Source organism: Meriones unguiculatus, chromosome 3 (assembly GCF_030254825.1).
Source record: "Meriones unguiculatus strain TT.TT164.6M chromosome 3, Bangor_MerUng_6.1, whole genome shotgun sequence".
Taxonomy (NCBI): Eukaryota; Metazoa; Chordata; class Mammalia; order Rodentia; family Muridae; genus Meriones; species Meriones unguiculatus.
The window spans coordinates 170,219,209-170,235,127 of NC_083351.1; positions in this window are offsets into that span (position 1 = coordinate 170,219,209).

Consider the following 15,919-nt stretch of genomic DNA (forward strand, 5'->3'; position numbering starts at 1 on the left):
CTTTCCAAGTCCACTGATAGGGTAGGACCTCCTCCCCTTTCATCTGACTCTGTTCACTGACTCTTTAGTTTCAATGAATATGATTTAGTAAATAAGCTATTTCTTTAAGCTTCTAGTCAATGAAATGTGTTAAGTACAACACTGTGTGAATAATAAAGCAATTGCTGAACTGAAATGATAAATGGTGGAAACGCAGGTGTGGAGACATATTTTCACAGTGTGAACGTAAATGCATTAATAAAGCTTTAATAAATATCTCATGGTGCTCACTATAAGCTTTATCCAGGAGTCCCTGGAAATGCCATGCCAGGGTTACCTGCATTAGCTTCTCTGGAGTTCATGGAATCCCTTCACTTCAAGGAATGTACAGGCTCGAGGGGACATACAATCAACATGCAGTTACAGACAGTGCTACGCTTGAGACAAATGGTGGAGTGGTATGGACCCAAGGGGGAAGAAGACTAGATGGTGCTTCCAGGAGAACACAATTGGAAAAAAAAAAAAGATCTTTCAAGATAAAAACAAATAATGGGGGAATTGAAAAAGGCATTAGAGCCAAAGAAACAGTTAAGAAAATGAGAAAGATTATCACCTGGGGTTTATGAATCTAGGCTTAGTTTATTATCAATGAAGCAGTGATTAAGAGAAATAAGCAAGGATGGCTCATGAGGTTTACTTATTTATTTATTTAGCCTATATCTCTGATACGAAATTGTGTATTATGTGCTGAACATCACAGGAAATCACTGAAGGTCTCAAGTAGGAGAACGACATGTCAGATTTGCAGTTTGATAACCTTAATAACATTAAGATGAATGTAAAGAGGAGGAGCAAAGCCAAAGTGTGAGAACAATGAGCAGCAATTAGGCCTAGTAGAGAAATGTTAAGCTGTCAGTGATGGAAAAGGGCAGGAACAGAAGATATGAAAAGAGTGGGAAGACTGTAAGGTATAGTTTTAAGCTTTTGAGGACTCTCCCTTCTTTTTTTCCATAGTAATTATAACATCTTATAATCCAGCAATTCCAATTCTGCAGCCAAAATAATTGAAAGTATGGTCTTAAAGATGTACTAGATCCAAGTTCATTGTGGTTCTGCTGACTGCAGCCAGGAGATGAAAGCAATCCAAGGACCACCAGTAGCTCACTGGATAAACACAATGTGGTATCTAACCAAGAAAAGCAGCAAGGAGGTCATACCACACATTAAAGTGTCAGTGAACTTTGAGGACTTAGGCTAGGTACAAGCCAGTCACAAAATTCGTAAATAGTATATTGTATTTAGTAAGGTGTCTCGAACAATTGAAATTATGGGAGACAGAAAGTACGGGTGTCAAGTGCAGGCTGTGTGGGTAAAGAGGAAACCTCAACTGAGAAAATACCTTCATCAGATTGGCCTGTGGGCAAGCCTGTATGACACTTTCTTGATTAATGATTGGTGTAGGAGAGCCCAGCCCACTGTGGGTGGTGCCCCCCCCCCCCCCAGGCAGGTAGCTCCCTTTTCCTGGGAGCTATAGGAAAAGGCAGCTAAATGAGGATCATGAGGAACAAGCCAGTAAGTAGCATTCTTCCATGGCCCTGGCTTCAGTTCCTGCCTCCAGGTTCCTGCTCTGCTTTGAGTTCCTGACTTGGCTTCTCTTAGTATTGACTATGATTGAAATCCATAAACAAATCAAAACAAAACAAAACAAAACAAAACAAATCCCCTTTCCTTTTCCAAGCTGAACTTTGTCATGGTTATTGTCACAGCAATAGAAAGCAAAGGAGAACAGGTGATGAATTTTGTGTTAATTGAAGCACTTTTTTTCATAATTAAATAAGTATACAAAAAGCAAAAAAATGTTCATATTTGGTGTGGAAGATAGGAAGTTGGAGAAATATATGTTAATTTAGAATATCTTGGCTTAGGCAGGTAATAACTGCATCAATGGAAAAGTGAGTAGGTATGAGGAAGAACTTGATATGGAGATTATTGTAGATACAATGGTACTTGCCACCATCTCTTTTTAGCCCAAATACTTTTAGTACTGCAGGCATCTGTCAAGGGTCCTAGCTCAAATGAGAAGTTGTGTAGTCAATTTTCTACCTCAAGTCTTTCTCCTCAGGTTCTGGTGTCTTCAACCAGCACATAGAGGAATCCTGTATATAGGAAGCAGTAGAGTTGATAGGTCATGCCCTGACCTCCCATTCTTCTCCTATGAGTCAGTTTTGTCACAGTTTCTCTATGGTGCCCTAGTGCATTTCTGGTGGATCTGAGTCGAACCTGCTAATCCTGGAGCCAGCTCTGTAGCCTCTCTCTCTCTCTCCTCTCCCCTCTCTCCTGCTGTCTCTTCTTTCTTCTCTGTCCTTCCTCCCAACCACAGGGACACAGACATCATGCCTCATTCTTCTTTCCATGGTGAAAGAAGTGGCAGCAAGACACAGCTTTGGATTATTTTTAAAGATTCTTCTGTCCTCTCAAGTTTTTCATGTTATGTGAAGAGTGGAATCTTCTCTACATTCTTTGTATTCTTATTCTATTAAATGCAAAACAGAGGTTTTGGATAGAAAGTGAATAAATATATTAAAAAGCTGTTTTTGATCCCATTGGATTTTCATCTTTCAAAGAGTTTGTGCCTGTAACAAATAGGTGGGTTTTCTGTGTTGCTTAATAGCTATAGGACCCCATCCTGTCCATGTGTCATATCTTGTTTAATGCATGATGTAAGAAATGGGGTTGAAATCTGGAGAAATCCAGGATCTTTGGCACTTTTCCAAAGGTTAAACGAAATGAAAGGTGTTTCCAAACCTGGAAGAAATAATCTAAAAATATTAAATCAAAATTCTATTCTCAAAGAAAAGCCAAAAAAAAAAAAAAAGGACGAGTTTGATAGATGAAGTGATGACTAATGAAGCCGTGAGTTACAGTGCTCTTCCTCTTCACATGTCGACGTCTGTGACCACATTTTCTGGTACTGGTGTTCCTGTGAACGCAAGAAGCTCAAATACCTGGGCATCATTGCCCTGTGCTTCCTTCTCAGGGTTTATATCTAATCTCTCTTGTCTTTTTCAAATACAAAACTTCCCCCTTTTTATTAAGTGCAAGGGACTTATTACCTTAACTTCAGTTTAAACAGTCATTGGATGCCGGCCACCATTTAAAGACATTAATTCAAACATTTTTCTCAAAACAGTAGTATTTGAAAGCATGAAAGAAACTGCTATCCCTCAGTGTTGTTGCTGTAGAAACCTGAGGACCTCCTGACTACTCTCCTATGTTAATTCACAAGGAAATGGAGAGTCACACAGTTGAAGAGATATGGAGACAGATGCACGCCGATAAGCACTATATGCGGGACCCTTGCATCTTCTTTCTTCCCTTCAAGGCAGTTTGATTGAAGCAAGCTATAATATTGTCGAAGCCTGAGATCAGAAATGGAAGTGAACTGGGATTTATTTCATTCATTTTGTATTTTAGAGTCTCATAGTGATCATCCAGATGTCACCCTCACAGTTTATACAAATGAGGAGATGCTGAAACATGAAAGAGGTACTTGACCTGTCCAACCATATGAATAACCTTTGGGGGCCACTCCTGTATGTGGGCACTGTGTGAGTTTTGGAGGCTTTGCCCAGTGTCCTTCAGCTGATGGCCATCCTCTTGCCCCATCCTCCAAAGTACTGGAATTGTATATATGAGCCACGATCTGGTCAATAGTTTCTTAAATATCTTCCTTGCTGACTTAATAAAAAATTAAAAAAAAGGAACAAAAATAGAACCCTGACTAACATGAACTTATGCAGATCTTCTCCAGACAGCGTTTATTCAGTTGTGGCCTAAGAATAAGAATTTGGTAGCACTTACTTGAGCAGTGGAAGCTCCCAGTGGAGTGGACCCTGAGGAATGCCTTGGCCAGTTTCTTGACGTTGAGTGTATGAAGGGTTCATGGCCTTCAAGTTCTCTTATCTCTAGGAAAGTTGGTAAACTCATGCACTTTGCACAAACACACATGTGGAATTGGGTAGCCACGCACACCTCTCTCTTGGCTACTCTGTTGTAGACTCCCTTTCCTCTCCCTGTCAGCCTTACCTGTAGCCATACCATATGAAAGCAAACCTTGAGAACGTCTTTCAACCCAGACATACTTCACTAAAATAACTGAGAATTTTATACATGCATATGATGTATTTTGATGAGATCCATCACCTCATCCACTACCCTCTAATATCTCCCCTATTCCTCCTACTTTTCCTTCCCAACTTCATATGCCCCCCCTTTTTTTTAGATTTATTTTATTTATTTATTTATTACATATATACCAGAAGAGGGCGCCAGATCTCATCATAGATGGTTGTGAGCCACCATGTGCTTACTGGGAATTGAACTCAGGACCTCTGAAAGAGCAGCCAGTGCTCTTAACTGCTGAGCCTTCTCTCCAGCCCCATGTGCCCCTTTTAACCCTACTGAGTCCACCTCGCGCTGCACATTTGTGCACAGAGTAGGACCACCTACTGAAACATGGGTAGTCTCTGAGAGCCAGCATCCCTGACTCTGCCTCCACCAGTACCCCCGATTGCCGAAAGCTCCTGGGTTAGGGGTACGACTTCGTGAGCCCCGTCCAGGCTTGAGATTTTGGCGGACCTGGTTTAGTGTGCGTGCAGTCACAGCCATGGAGTTCAGCGCGCATCAGCCGTATTATGGCCCGCAAAGACTGCTCGCAGATGTTTCTGGCAGTACCTCTGGCAGCCATCTTTAATGTGGACAGCCTAGCTCGGAATTTAGTGCCCACTATAAACTACGAAAAGCCATGTGACTCCAGGTGAAGAGCCACTTATGGTTAAGAAGTAAAGTTCATATTAAAAAAAATAACAAAAGAGTTCGCGTTGGCTGCATTCCATCACGAGTATAGGTTTTGCTCCTGAGTTTCTCCTCCCCTCAGATACTCTCAATTCACACAGATTATTTTTTTCCAGTCACTGGAGGAAAAGCAGTTAAGAGTTTGATTTAATCTAGTGCTTGAAGATGATGTCTGAGCAAATATCGTTTTCGGGAGAGACCAGTGGTGCCTTACCACACACTCAGCCTGTATCTTCAGTTAGGTGTGTGGAGAGGGACTATTTAGCTGTGCAAAAAAAAAAAAAAAAAAAAAGAAAAGAAAAAGAAAAGAAAATCTACCTGGATACAACTAAGGGAAATTTTTTAGAAAGAATGAAAATCTCTGAAAGTACAGCCTGGGAGGACCTCGTCTAGATCTGGGGTGGGCCGGGAAACCCTTTTGAGAAAGCAGATTCTAAACTGAAGCAGTGAAATATGAAATCGTGTGGTTTGTGGAGGGCTCATTTGAAAACACAGAAACCCAAACGCCTTTCCTCTAGTCCTTCTTCACAGTTTGCGTTTCTCAGGATTTCCAGGAAGGATCAGATCTCCTATGGTTTCTCTTTAAATTGCGCTGCGTATTTGCCATTTCTATCTGTGATTAGCGTGTATGATGGACTAACGGGGTGGGGAGGCGCTGGAGTCCCGGCGGGTTTGAGGAAGTCACAGGTGTCACGGCGCATGCGCGGAGGCCAGAGGCACCGTTTCCCTCTTCTCACCTTCTGTGGGTCCTGATGATTAAACTAAGGTCCCCACGCTTGCCTGACGAGCATCTCTACCCACTGAGGTATCCTACTAGCCCTACATACCTCCAGCAAACTAACAGCAAGTTAAAGCCTTGGTCGTAATGATTAATATATAACCATGCATCCATCAAGACTCAAGTGCCCTCCAGAATATGAGTTTTACCACATGGAAGTTAAAAAAATGCAAATTAAGTGTGCCATTGGCTACTACCATCCTGTTGCGCTCTGATCTTCATACTGAAAAGGAGTAAGTACCCCTCGCAGAGCTGTGTGATTCTGGGGATCCCTAATCTTCTCCCACGTGAGTGGAATATCTGCTCTTGTTCCTATTCGTGAATTTTTTTTTTTAATATTTTTAACCCAAGAAGGTTTCTTTAATGTGCCTTCAATACGTAGAAAGGCTAAGAAAATTCCCAGAAGAAATAGATGTTTTTTTAACACATTGATTTGACAAATGGAGTGTCATTTTAAGGCTTTAGTTCTGGCACCCCATGACAAGTGTCTTTGTTATCTGGAAGAGATACAGCTACCCTCACGGAGAACACGTGATGTGGGCGCCTGAATGTCATCACTCCAGTAACAGGCAGGCTCGGGAGACCATCATTTCACAGCCTCTGAGACCCTGGTGTGATTGTTGTTAAATTGGAGGGCTGTCATTTCTCCACCTGTCATCCGGCGCTATTATGTCAGAAGAAATTCCTTGTGCTATTTTACGACTCAAGTTGAATTGCGTTTTCTTTACAGAATGGAAGTGATCTAACGTAGAAATGGAAAGCCTGCTCGAGATGCGCTCTGCCACTCGGTGGAAATGGTTTCTCCCGGTCCTGGCCCGGAGGATGGGCGGTACTGATTCCGAAGCTACAACATTTTCACATTTACAACAGTACAGCGAGAGGCCTGACTGCCGTTTCCGCCTTCCAAAGGAAGGAATTGGGGCTCAGGGAGCTGAAGGAGCTTGCTCCCTATTGGAGAGCCAGGAATTCGAGAAAGGGAGGTCCATCTCAGAGTTGCCATGATTCCTGCTCCCAGGCTGAGCTCGCTGTTTGGGGAGACAATACAGGACAGCTCATGCAGCCAGTCTACAGACTGACGGTTGCGTGGGCTGATTTCTTCCTGCTGGAGGATTACATCTTGGGTCAATTCATACTCATTCCAATATGTGTGCCAGTCCCCAGTATTTGCACGGACCAAAGCTCCCCGTGATTCCCTTTAAGAAGCTATCAGCAAAGTCTCCCTAAAGGCTTAGCGTGGTTAACCATCCCATTCGGGATGGCGGTGTATTAACGTCAGGGAGGTACAAAGGCAAGATGTATCAGTTTTTCTCCTTCCAATCAATGACCAGAAAGTTTATAAAGATTCTTACCAAATCTCTGTACCAAATCCATCTGTATGTGATGCTCCAGAGAAATTCTCCGAGGACGTGAGATCTCCTAGGTTAAGTGATGATAAGTATGTGCGCATAAGAGGAAGGGTGAATGTCCAAGGGGTCTCTTTCCTGTGTTCCTGTGACAAGTGCCTACTCCATTTACCAAGTAGGTAGAATTGTAGAGAGTTTCACAAAGGCAGCATCTTTGAGACCGTATGGCACATTCAAAAACAACACCATGGAACAGAATGACTTTCTTCTACTCCTCTTCATTTCTCCTGGGATATCAGCGGAGGCACCCGAGAACTGGGTGTTCTGGTATGACCCAAGCCAGTCTGTTTACACACTCAGCATGCTTATCAGGTACCCACACTGTCTCAAGTGTGATTTTGTGCTTTTTTTTTACTTTGGACAGAGGAAAGATTTTGATTTTCATTGCGCTTACACACTAAGCAATAGATTGAAACAGAGAGTGTATACGGTCTCAAAATACTGGAATTCTCCTATAGCCAGTTAGAGAGTGATAAATGCCACGAAGATATAAGAGCATTGTATCTTCTGTAACAGTTCTGAGCCTGGCTCTCAGGTCCAAACTGCATGAAATATGAACCTTTCTTAACATCTTTGTGTGTCATTTTTTAATGACCTAAACAAAACAAAACAAAACAACAACAACAAAAACCCAACAAGGTGATGGTTCCTGTTTCTGAAAAACTATGTGAGCATTTGATGAATTAATACCTGACCAGAATGTTTATCTTATACTACAGCTTTTGTACTGTTTGTGAAAATAAAACTAAAAACAATTGCTGTGGGTGAAAAGAACCAAAAGACAGCACAGATATTACACATTTGCTTTGTACAGATTTGCACAGAGAGTAAACATCTCAGTAGAGACTTAAAGAGGAAGCGGCCTTGGTGGCCATCTGGAGGTGGTTGCTGAGTTGGAAGAACTGCGGGGAAGACAGTGTGGCCTCTGTGGGGAAAACCTGATCAGGTTGAGGCTTGAAGGTCACTGAGAACACTTGAGCTTTTATTGTGAGTGAAATGAGAAATGATGGGGTTTAGGAAGTTATGGTGATATATAAACTGACGGTGATTTTTAAACAGAGTCCTTAGCTAGGAAAAGAGCAAATTGTAAGTGTCCAAGGCCCAAAACAAGGAGATCTGAGGTTGCAATCATTCACATGAGGCGTGAAGGCTGCGTTGTTCCATCTGGCTGCAATAGGGGAGGGTAAGGTGGATTTGGAGTTATATTTGATGAATTGAATACGGAACAGGCAGAAAAAGAAAAACCAGCAACGAATCCAAAAGTGAAGTCCTCTATGTCTTCCCTCCTTCCGGTGTGCAGTATTTTTCATCTACCTTAAGTTCCCCTTTGGAGTTCAGTGCAAAGTGTCCTGAGGATAGACAGGATCATAGTATGAGGCGAGGAGCTTGGTGTTATGAGAGACAACAACGGGGCAGGGACAGGACACAGCATCCATCTGGAGGCGGAATCTCCTGGCAGCTCCTCCCAGAGAGTGTTGTGGAAAGCAGTTCCAACTCAGATAGGTGCGGAGAATCCTTAGGAGACCCAGCTCTGTGAGCAGTCTTGAGGCAGGCTCCAGAAGTTTCTCTGCATCAGCATGAATTTCTAAGCATACCGAGCCATGTGAGAGTGAACATCCCTTTGGAAAAACTCTTGAGCCTTTTATTTTTGCCCCTCCACATTCCTTACCTCTGTTTTGTCTTGCTCTGTTCCTTCTCTGTAGGAGGATATTAGCCATAGTAGATATCCAACCTATCAAGGAAAAGCTGATGACATCCCAGTGACGTCTAATAAATAATATTTCACTGGTAGCACCAATCTAGTGTTACCAGCTCCCTCAGAATGATCCTTTTCTGGAGTTATAGAGAGAACAAGTTTGTCTGGGCTGTCTTGATACTATTCTTTGCTTCATTTCATTCATTCGTACCCGCCCTTCTACTCATATCAGGTGGATAATCACCTGTGAAATCGTTCCTACCTGTTAACCTATAGCCTCCTTCAAAAAGGAGTTCTTCTGGAATCCGAGCATGGGAATTTGCTCATTAACAGATGATGCAGCCCCGGGCCGCGTTTCTCTGGAATAGACCGAAGAAGGAAACACATCATGGACATCTTCTGTTAAAAGTCAGTAAGCTGCCATTTGTCTTCCTGGGCCCTAGGCAGTTGCTCATCCTTTCTTCTGACAAGCACAAAGGTTTTCAAGGCCCCCTGACAGCACTCAGTGGCTTTACTAACAGGTGTTCTTCTGTATAACCAGACAACAGGTGTTGGCCTGGAACAGCCTGCCAAAAGCCAGAGTATCTGGAAGAGAAAAGAAAGTTCATTTTTGAAAGGGATGACTATAATTAAGGTCTATGGTAATACAAATAATGACACACACACACACAAAGAATGCACACATACTCATGCAGCATACGCTCCCGAATCTTCTGGCCCCTTTGATTAAGGAAATGGTGGAGAATAAATTAGTTAGCATTGAAGCATTCTTTTAAGTGTTAAAATTTCTTAATTTTTTTCTTAACCTTTAAACAATTATTTAGCATCACTGAAAACCATTTCTTATAAGGACCCTACCCAGGATTTACTTGTTTTGGTATATACCCATGAAAATTGAAACAATGGAATAATAATTATATCACAATAGTGCATCCATTAGTGACTATATTACCACACCAAGTTTTACTGTATGTCCCTCGGGTTACCAGCAGGGACTGCTTCATTTATAAGCAATAAAAATTTTGATTTTTTTTTAAGAAGCTGTTTTGTATAGCTCCTTAGCCCCTTCCTTAAGAATCATGCAGAAACTTCTAAGACAGGGCAGCCAGAATGGTTTACAAAAGGTTAAGTCTCTCCTTTCTTCTCTCTCCTTCCTTCCCTTTTCCCTCTCTTCAGGAGACAGGATTTTGCCATGTGGCCCAGGCTTGTCTCCAAATCCTAGGTTTCATGTGATCCACCCCCTCGCTGAGCAGGAACTGCAGGCATGCCTTACTGACTGCGGTGTTCAGCACTCCTCCCTCTCCCTCTGCCTCCTCATCTTCCCTCCTCCCTCTCCCTGCTTCCCTATCCAGGAGCTAGGTTACAAAGGCAGGAAAACTTTCATCTCTAACCCAGTCAGCTACAGGAATGGCAAACAAACCTGTCAGACCCAGTCACGTGTTGTGATAACATGATGTTCTGGTAGTGTATCTATGATCCTAACAATCAAAATGATTGACATCGGTCAGGCCTATGTTCTGCTTTAGATTTCTTTGTTGTGGATGTTTGCAAGTGAGTGGAATGGAGGCATGTGGACAGATCAATTCTAGCTATTATATACTATGGGTTATCAATTTCCATACCACTATGAATAAACAGTCTGGATTTTTAAATTAGCTTCTTCTTTCCTAATTAGGAAAGACTAGCTGGAAGAAACAGGACTGTTCAAGTAATCCTCCTTCTAGAGGCTGCTGTGAGAGAATGTTTTTCTTTTTTCTTTCTTTAAATTTTCTTTCTTTCTTTTCTCCTTTATTTCCTTCATTTTTTTCTTAGCATCTTTTGTCTAAGCTAAGATCACTTTTTCAACTTCCAAAGAAAGTATGAAGATGGGCGTGATGGCACACGCCTGTAATTCCAGCACTTGGGAAGCAGAGGCAGGCAAATCGCTGTGAGTTTGAGGCCAGCCTGGTCTACAAAGCAGAGTCCAGGACAGCCAAGGCTACACAAAGAAACCCTGTCTCAATGCCCCCTCTCAAAAAAGAAAAAGAAAAGGAAAAAGAAAAAGAAAGTATACAATGACCATTTCTCTAGAATGTTTTGCCTGAATCAGGTATGGGGTGCAATCCTTTAATCCCAGCACTTGAGAGATAGTGTCAGGTAGATCTCTGCGAGTTCAAGGGCAGGCTGGTCTACGTAGACACTGCTACTACAACAACAACTAAACAAACAAACAAACAAATAAATAAATATTGTGTATATGTCTTTCTTGGAATTATAAAAGCTACCATCAAACAAAACCCAAGCAAAATATGCACATGCTATTGCTGACAGCATCTTTCAAGTTTCGTTTACACTCTCCGAATAGTTTCATAACTGTCTTCTTCCTTTCTGGTCAACATGGAAGAAAACTTATCACCTGAGTGTACAGATCTAGTTTGGGAAGGTACCTTCAGAGTTGCTCGCTGGAGGAAGCCCGTGGGTGGGTTGGTGAATAGATAGGCAATGTCAGGTCAGCTCTTGGGTCAGGCTGGCTGTCACTTTCCTTTACTTTCCACCTTTTCCAGTCCCCGTGTGACAATTCAGCACTTCTCCTCTTCCTACTCCTGCCCACATTGTTCTTAACACAGGCCCGTTTGCTTATGGCCTGCCTCTCTGGATACAGATATTCAGAGTGCTAGGTGGCTCTATCAGAAAAGACTTGATTTTCTTCCTTCTTCACAGATAGGAAAAGCCCATGATTCCCCCCACCCAATGCCCTGCGGTAACCTGCTGAGACTGAAGACCCCGAACCCCCTCCACGTGCTCACCATATGCTCTTGGACGTGAGCAGAAATAGACGGTGTCTGTAACAAGAGTCTGTTACATACTGCCCTTGTCTGTGTACCTTGCACAGGGTGCAGGGCACTATGTTTGGGGAAGGGCTTCAGGTAAACCGGAAGTCTTGACTTTCACACCCATGAGCATTAAACACCAGCATCTCCTCTTCTACTGCTGACCACCTAGTACATTGAGAGTGGTTGTTTCCCCACCGTTGGATCCTGTACGCTGAGATAACCGGCAGCCTGTAGTGTTTGGGGAACTCGGTGCATGAATTTGTACAGATGTTCAGACACAGTCACTAGGTTAGTTCAAAAGCCTAGGAATTAAGCAACACTAAGAAAGATATCACCGATTTCCTTGAGTTCATCCTGGCTACATAAGGTCTCTTTACATCTTAGGTCACAAATGTCGAAGAGGGAAGTGACCACCTCCAAGCATCCCTCCTCTGTGGAGGAAACCAATGCTCTGTGAAGACAAGGAATGAGATCTAATCCTCTACTGCTCTTCTTGGCTTTCTTTTCACACAGAAGGCCCCTCCCACCCTTCTCAACCCGCTCAGCCTGCTCCTTTAGCCACAGGCAATTTTGCTGCTGTGGTAGCTGCCAACTTGGCTGGTGGGAAGCCAGGCCTGGAGGGAATAGAGGGTCCTGGCAACAGCATGGTCTGAAGGCCCTACAGGTCAGCGCCTAACTCCTTCCTTGTTGCTTTCTGCCTTCAGCTGTTTTCACAAGAATATGGGAGACTGCCTGGCTCAGAAAACATGTAAGCATACTACTCAGTCCCAGAGTCTGCCAAATCTAAGTTCAAGGTACCTTTATGGCTAGGCTCTGATTAGGGTTCTCTTATTTTCTCACTTGGTGCCAGAGTGGGGATGGAACCAGGTCTTTTCTGTCCCCCCCCCCTTTTTTTTTGTCAGGATTTATCTAAACTTCTTTAAAAAAAAGAATATAGTTTATTCACTTTGTATCCCTGCTGTAGCCCCCTACCTCATCTCCTTCCAAAGCCACCCCTTATCTCTTTCCATGTCCCTCCCCAAGTCCACTGATAGTGGAGGTCCTCCTCCCCTTCCTTCTGACCCTAGCCTATTAGGTCTCATCAGAACTGGCTGCATTGTAAAGAACCCCAATTGATGAGGGATCTGTCCCCAGGACTCACTTACTCCTCAGAGTTCTGTCTCCAAATACCATTACACTGGAGTTTAGGGTTTCAGTGTGAACTTTGGGTAGGCCTACCCTTTCAGTCCATAGCAGCCTTCTTGAAATATTGTATGGCATCCCGAGAACCTGGTTAGCTAAACATGCATGCTGTGTATTGTTATGTGAATATAACCTTTCTGAGTATAGAAAGGAGGCAAGAATGGTAGAAGACACAGCTTTGTTTGTTTGTTGTTGTTTTGTGTTTTTTGAGACAGGGTTTCACTGTGTAGCCTTGGCTGTCCTGGACTAGCTTTATAGACCAGGCTGGGTTAGAACTCATAGCAATCTTCCTGCCTCTGCCTCTCTGAGTGCTGGGATTACAGCCACCGCACCAGGCACAGAGTTTTTTAAACGCAGGGTTAAGACAGCTTTTGTAGAAAAAAAAATCTGATTGTTTGTTCACATCAAAGAGAGATCTTGCTTTCCAATTTTACGAGTAACAGACCCTCAAACATACAAACTCCACCAAGCAATTGCAACTCTGGGAGCCAAGATTTGGCTCAAATGAAACTTTGGAGCAGAGATCTATGCAAGATCCTGGCACAGGAGTCTGCTTCCAGGTGGGAGGGCCTCTAGGATGGCTTGTACTGCGTTGGGTGGTGCATCCTGAGCCACTGTCTACATCTTTGCCCTTCCTGGTCCCAGCATGATACACTGTCGGAGGATGCGTCAACAAGGCTGGGCCTTGGATTACAACCAGTGGAAGGTCATAAGCAGTGAACCTGTTCCTTGGGTAAAGAGAAGCCTTCACTCTAACCTCCGTCTTCTTAGACTTCTGAGGTCTAAGCTGAGGGTAGGGTATTGTGTCTTCCTTACAGATGATTCCTTGGGCTAGAAACTGGGTGGATGATGTGGCCTGGAAGTGTCCAGATGCTGTGGTCAAGGAAAAGGGAGTCTGGGGTCGTGGGGCTTCCGAATGTGAGGTTTAGATCAGGTGAGCCTGAAGAAACAGAACAGTAGAGGTCAACATGATAGGATGGGACCAAACAGACCTCACACCCCTAGCCCCGAGCCTAGGTGATTGGTGGAATCAATCAACTCAGTGAGCTTTTCTTTGCTCCATTAGGTGGCACTGAGTATATATGTACCACTTTCCTAGAACTAATAGCTGCACAAAGCAGACAGCTGGGAGCAAGCTTTTTCTCCAGGCCCAGCTCCTTATTTCCTAGAGAGTAGGAAGCAAAGAATAGCACTGTGGCGCTGGCTATGGGCACAGGCTTTTGGGAACTGTGCCCAGGTTTCAGTGGCTCATGAACAAGACTTAGGACTCTCCTCAGCAGAAGACTTAGGGTGATTGTCTTTATTAAAGCCACTGGAGAAAAGTGGTATAGGACTGTACTGACTTTGGAAGCAGCCAAGACAATGACATGAGAGATTTTTGCCTCCAATGGTGAATTTGCTGTGAGCACAGGTTTGGCTGAGACCAGCTAGTCATATGTGAGAAAGGATGTGAGCTGAGCGCTGTAGGCACTCACAGCACTGGTGTGTGGAGTATTAGCTGAGCTGCAAGATGGAGAGAGAATGCTTTGGTCACTCAGATCACTGGCAGGTTACAGACCTGCTGCTATTTTCTCAGTTATTCTGGCTCAGTTTTTGCAGCCCCCTCTCCTTTTAAATGAGCTCAGCACCAGCTTAACAGTCCTTTTTAAATATTAAACTAATGCCACTCTATTTGTTTACATGCACCAATAAGGATGTGGCTTTAAACACACATGTACATGTTTGTTTGTTTTTTTCTTTTTTCTGAGAATAGAGTTAAAGTTAGATTGCTTTGCCAATTTAATAGCTTCCCCCAGGAGCTGGGGATCATCTCTTTTTTAGTGAGCCCCACCCAAACTCTTGGACACCAGAAAGAGTTCATCTTACCATGTCCCAAGCTGAGGTAGACTAAAGCCTGAGCAGGTGTCTTAGACTTTCTAGGTCACCCTTAGCTAAGGATTTGATCTTCAGCTTGGCTCTTACCAGGATCAAGGGTACCACACACATTCTTGTCTCATTTCAGACAAAGCTCAAAGAGTAAAAAGTCAAGAGGCCAAGTCTCAGTTCTAGAAAACTCCCAGAGTCCTCTCCTTTACTCCCAGCCCACAGCAAAGGCAGTGATCAGGAACCTGAGGGAGAAGTTACCCACCTGTTCCTTCCATAGACTCCTCAGGATGGGGAGGGTGGGGAACAGGCAATAGAATTTGCTTTGAAAATAATTGTCAGTTTAGTCACAGGCCATGGATTGTGTGACACACAAGGGTCAAGCAAGAGAACAAGAGAATTCAGCAGAGTGTGTTGTGGAGGAGCACTGGGCTTTCCTTGTGTCATAGTCCTTTGTGTTGGATGTTTCCTTTCTTCCCTTTGGTGGCTTCCCTGTGCTGTTCTGGTGACTTGCTGGTCAGTACTCTGTCCATGGAAGATTTGCAAGTCTGAAAACAAATCTACATCTGTTTCATGCATCTTCATTGTTAAGATAGGACATCTTAGGCAGATGCTCAAAGTCATTTCTTTTATCATCAAGCATGACTGTTATGAATTGACCTTATTGGCCGGTACCATTGACTTTTCATTTAGGTCATCAATGAGTAATGTATTGTAGCATAATTTAAAGTTTCAAATATGTTTTCAGACAGAACTATTCCAAGAATGCAAGTCAGGTATATTTCGCAGATAAATAACAGTCGTGACATTATGTACAGGGAAATTCTCCCTTCTCAGGTTTCTCCGAGGTTGAGATTCAGGAGCCTGTCATTAATCATTCATTGGGGTCGGTCCTCCAGCCAGTGGAAGTTGAAGAGAGAGGTTGGCTAATTCCTCCAGACAAGAGAATCGTGGGGCCAGAGAGAACAACTGGGCAATGAGTCACATGTCCTGATATTCAGACTCACTTCATCCCTGCCTGGAGTTCGAGTGTTCTCTGTGTGTGTGTGTGTGTGTTTTCCGAGGGAATTGACCTGTTCCAACACAGACACGGGGCTTTCCTAAAAGAAAAGCCGGGACACATTGTGCATCGGACAGTTTCTTACAGGGAAGCAGCTGAGTCCTGGAATGGTGGCTTTCTAAAGGAGAAGTAAACGCGCACCTTAGCTCTTGAATAAATCAACGACAGCCAGAAACCTGTCTCCTCTCCCACCTGGGCCACCCCAAAGCCTTCCCAAGTAGTGCTGCCAATCAGTTTTTGGTTCCCTTCTGAAAGTGGTTCCCAGGCTCCAGGCGGTAGGAGCCAGCAACC